Consider the following 5,317-nt stretch of genomic DNA (forward strand, 5'->3'; position numbering starts at 1 on the left):
GATGGATGTTGCACGAGTGGCTGTTGTTGAACACGCAGTGTGCTGCTGAAACACTGAACTCTGCTTCAGAGGCCGCCTCCGTGGAATGGGACAGTTTCCCCGAGCAGCTTGAGATGAAACTGGAGAGTGGGAAGTGAGCACTGAGTGAAACCTTAGCTCACATCCTTTGATTTCTTCATCAAACGGTCAATAATGCAGCTCTTACTTTGGGGACGAGGGCTTTCAAAAAGAAAGTAAAAAATATCCGAATGGATTCATTCTGATTGATAAAGTCTTTGAGGGGGTTTGATTGGATGAGATACCCTCAGCAGGATGATGGGACGGCTCGAGTCAGTCCAAACGTGGAACACAAATGGCTTTTATGAAAGAAGTCATTTTTATATTTGTCAGATTTTTCTCTCCACGATGTCAATTTGTAAATATGTCTGCTTTGAAAAGCAGTCTAGTACTGATTGCTTTCATATACAATATATATTTGTACTATATACAGTCTGGGACTGTTGGTGTTAGAATGGATCAAAGTCATCAAACTTCTTAAACCTTAGATCCTTCATCGCCCATAATGCAACTTATTATCAAACCCTTCTTCACAGGTATCCATCGCTTTCAAACCCCAGCTGACATCATCAGGGTTTATTTTGTTTTTTTTGTCTCCTCGCAAAACACGAGCGATAAGAGGCGTCATATCTAATGCAAGACTGCATCTGACTGCGAAATTACATAAATGTCAATGATTAGTAAGCCGCAAGTGTCTCATTTAACCACACCAGGTGAACTCTTGAGTGACCGTCGGGGAGAGAAGTTTGTATTGGATGCAGTTCCCTCTCTGTTTCACTAGAGGTCAGTGTGAGGCAAGTCCTGCAGCTGGCCGCCAGTCCGTGAGTCTGTCCGCAGGGTGGGAAGCATCCAACTCAGACGTGCATTATACTGGATTTTGGGGTAAAATGAAAATTGTCGCAAAGCTACACAGACCAAAGAAAAATCCCCAGAAATGTTCTGTTTGGTACGTGACAGGAAGCAAAACATCAGTGAGTTGAACGGAGATGGATAGAAGGACAAAAGTTAGGACTCAAATGTGTGTCACTTTGTCTGTGTTTGCATTGTTATTAACTCCCTGTGTGTTTCATAACCGAGCCCTCATTATATGACAAAGCAAACGCGCACATTCGGAGAGGTGAATAAAGAAGGAAGGGATAGAGTTACAGTATCCAGGGTGACATCATCAGACAACTGCTGCCCCATGCAGATGGTGGATGGAGCTTTACGCCAGGTGCAGTCTCTGTTGAGCTCTGCAGGTGGCATTCAGCTGATGTAATGACACTCTGGCAGCCATGTTGGAGCTTCTCTGCTCCATGCTCGTTTACCTGAGTCACTTGTTGATCTACACGCTCAAACACAAACATGTGCTTTGGTTTATGGTCATTCATGACGAAATGTTCAACATAATCGTCACTTACTTCTTCTTCTGAGCAATATTTTTGCTTAGAAGCAACTTTTTATTTATTTATTTTTCATTTTCTAGCACAATATGTACTTATTTTCTCTTAAATGTATTGTATCTATTGGTCCTGTGCTGCCTTTATGTCCCTGTCTGGATTTAGTCAGAAGGTTATCTCCATTAGAACTCAAGCTAAAGCTCACAGATAGCATATCACTGACCTTTTTAAGCTCTGTTTAAAAATCTGACTTTAAGAGCATCTCATGAGTGTAATTTTTTAATATTCTCGTCTGATAGTTGGCTTTTTAACAATTTCCATGATAAAATTAATCAAGTTTGCGACATAGCACATTACAAAGCTCTGTGAGAGGCAAATGTTTGTGGAAAGTCTTATTGTTTGCTGGTGTAAGATTGAAAAATCAGACCCACTCTCTAATGTGTTTGCTGTCATTCTGAAAGCAAAGACCAATCTGAGAGATTTTTCTTTCTCATGTTCTGATCAGAAACATTCACGTCCCTGAAATGTAAGTACAGAGTTTACAATATCTGCTCAAGTAAATGCAAAAAAAAATTTTAGGTCACTAAACATTAGAGAAGGCTTTCAGTGAAATTTAAAATGCAAACACAGGGACAGTTAATGGAACCCTACCACTAAAGTCTGTAGTATGTACCATGTGAAGTTTTTTGTTTTTTTTAGCAAACATTAGTCCTGCCTTTCTCTCAGTTGTGGTGTCCTCGCGGGTCTTCATCTGTGAAGCCCTCGTTTGGTTCAGTGTGCAGGCTGTGACTAACCATTCAGATTGTTCCACTTCATCTTGAAAAAAAACACTGACGGTGTCTCTGGACAGCAAGAAACTGATGTATTTTTAATTGTAAGGTGCAATGCTGTGGGGTCCACATGTTAAACTCCACTGCCTTTCTCTGCACTGTGGTGAAGGCATACAAAGAAAACCAAACTGCATGGCCAGGGTAATGTCATGTTGATGACTTGGTCCTTTGAAATTAGGTTTAATGACCCCATATTAACATATTCATTGAGAAATTGTGTTCTTTTACAATGCTCTCCCACTTTCCTCCAAAGAAGCTGCCCTCCCTGCTGAGTTCCTGGATTTTGGTAAGATTTCCTGCCATAATATGCGCCATACCCGTAAATGGAATAAAGAAAAGACACGCTTCACTGGCCAGACAAAAGAAGTCATCTACATAGTACAAAGGGTACAGAGTGCAGGTACAGGAACTTTACCAACTCTGACTGTAGAAAATTTGACAAAGAGTGTGTACAAAAGTTTTAAGGTGATCCGTTTTTTCCCTGTAAATGTTTTCCATTTTTCATGACTCTCTACAGAATCTGTCCATCTTCATGAGTTAGTGTCAGGTCAGATGTAGCTGCTAATTTCTCTGGGGATATGTGTCTGTCTGTATTAGGACTCTGTGTCAATGGTGGCTTCCCTTCACTGACTCCAGCCATGGGAAATAAGGAAGGAAGGAAAGAAAAAGAAAGAAAGAAAAAGAAAGAAAGAACTCACACGGCTGTGTAACTGCTCGGCTGACCAATAGCATGTCTCCTCCCTGATGACCTCAGAGTCCCTCCCCCTGTGTGTGTGCTCGGTGACGCGGATGATCCACAGATCTGTGGTCGGTGTGTTCTTCCCCTCCCCCGCCATACCTTCATTTTCCTCACTCACACAGTGCTTGATGGAGCGGGGGAGAGGGCAGAGGGAGGGAGGATGGGAGGGGGTGGAGGTCATTAGTGAGTGGGATGAAAAAGGAGAGCAGTGCGCACACACACACACACACACACACACACAGCATATATGACTATAGTCTTACCCATAACTTGTGGTGACATCAGTGTTTGTGATGTCATTATTGACCACCAACAAAGGTCCGTTAAAACCAAAGCGTAAGGCCTAATATCAGAGGAGGAGCAGTCTGCTCAGCACGTCTTCACGAAGTGAAAAGAAAAGAAAAAAAAACATGATGGAAAGCTCCCTTTCTTCCAGCAGAGTGTGATTTGGGGAAACAATATGGCACCATCAATCAAACAGTGGCATTGCTGACTATAGTGGACGGAGAGAGACGCTACAATGCAAAGTCAGGACTAAAAACAGAAACACATATGAAAGAGAAATGCAAACATTTGTGCACAGTTTCAGCTTTCATGTGCAATTTAAACGCTGTACACAAAATGGCCCCACGGATGACGTGGCACTCATTCTTCTTCATCGTCATCTGGTTGGCAGCAGGATGCGTGTTTCAGTATTGAAGAACAATTAACCCATCAGACCTCATGCAGCACACATGTATTTCACGTTCAGGTCTGAGACATGTTTGTGTGCATTTACCCTCTGAGTCTGACGTGTTTTAAAAGAGACCTTTATCCCACATTGTGATTTTAAAAGAAAATTACCAGGACAAGGTCCATCGCTTCCAATAACCTCTGAAGGTTTCACCTCTCTGATGGGTTTTTCATTTCTTATGTATTCTTTCAGAGGCTGATGAATTATGGTTCTTGTGGACCATTTTAAATTTTCAGCAAAACCTTCAGGTGTTAAGAGGCTGTTTTCAAAGACTGATCAGATTTCATAACGAATTTTCCAACAAAAGGTTATATATGCTCTTCAAAAGGTCAGACAGTCACAACACATTGCAGAGCACACAGTCATTTACAGAGAGCCTTGCATACACCATATGATGTCAACATCTTCTGTCATGCAGACCCCGACACTTCTACACAACAGTGTGCGTGGTATGACACCCCTGGGTCCAGGGTCTTCTCACAGAGCCTTTAAACAAACCCTTACACCCAAGAGCAACATTCAGGGACCAGCGGTATATAGGGGTGAGGAAAGGAAATCACTGTACAACCAGTCTTAATCCTACATATGACTTAAACAGATTTTAAAACCTACTCCATCATGGATGTTAACTCTCACCATAGTCTAGACTCCATGTCAGTGATTTTCCTGCTCATTATGAAGGAGTATTTCCATTTGAGACACTAATGTGTCGAGGCCCTTCGCAGAACTTTTACCAAAGAAATCATCAGTTGAGGGTGTGAGGAAGGAATCACCAAACACAAAGTGTTATGTGAAGCTACTCTTTTTCTCCCTTACAGATGAGATTAGACCTTTTCTTTTGATGTCCTCGGCACCTCTGTCCCTCGACATCAACAAAACACCCCCACGTTGCATGTTCCAGCTCCGGTTGTCAACCTACTATTTGCTTTTCTCTTTTAATTCATGGCTATTTCAGACTCATTTGTGTTGACATTATATGAGTGGGAGCTACATGGCAGGTGGTGTCAATCTAAGCTCATTTGACATCTTATAAAAAAAAAAACCTCAGGTGGATATTCAGAGCTTGTTTAAACCATTAAAGAGAACCCCCCCCTTCACATCACTTTTGCCTCAAACAGTTATTGAATTTGTCACTATTTTCTCAGCTGATGAACACCCGTGCATTCACATCGGCTGAGCAATGCATCATGGTCCAATCCCAAAATACCAACTGTGAGGCGGCAAACGTAAGTGGGGAAATACAACCATGTACTATCTTTTACATTTTCGCAAAAAGTAATACCCAGCAGTAAGCTCTCAGGTGTGTAGTTTTGTCAGATGGTGGTGATATAGACTAAAATATGCATAGCGCTGACTGAAAATAAAAAAAACTTTAAAACGCACATGAAAACAGATGACTGAAACACTACGATCTATAACCTTTGAAAAATGGTACATGTCAAGTTCTGGGATATTTGACTTTAAGACATTTCTGGTATGAAAATGACAAGGATTGGAGGATGTTTCATGAGCTCGGGCCTGAGAAGGGACAGATCGTGAGCCTGCAACACAAAGTGGAAGAATGTGCTTGAATAAGCCG

This window comes from Odontesthes bonariensis, chromosome 14 (genome assembly GCF_027942865.1).
Source record: "Odontesthes bonariensis isolate fOdoBon6 chromosome 14, fOdoBon6.hap1, whole genome shotgun sequence".
In the NCBI taxonomy this organism is placed as follows: domain Eukaryota; kingdom Metazoa; phylum Chordata; class Actinopteri; order Atheriniformes; family Atherinopsidae; genus Odontesthes; species Odontesthes bonariensis.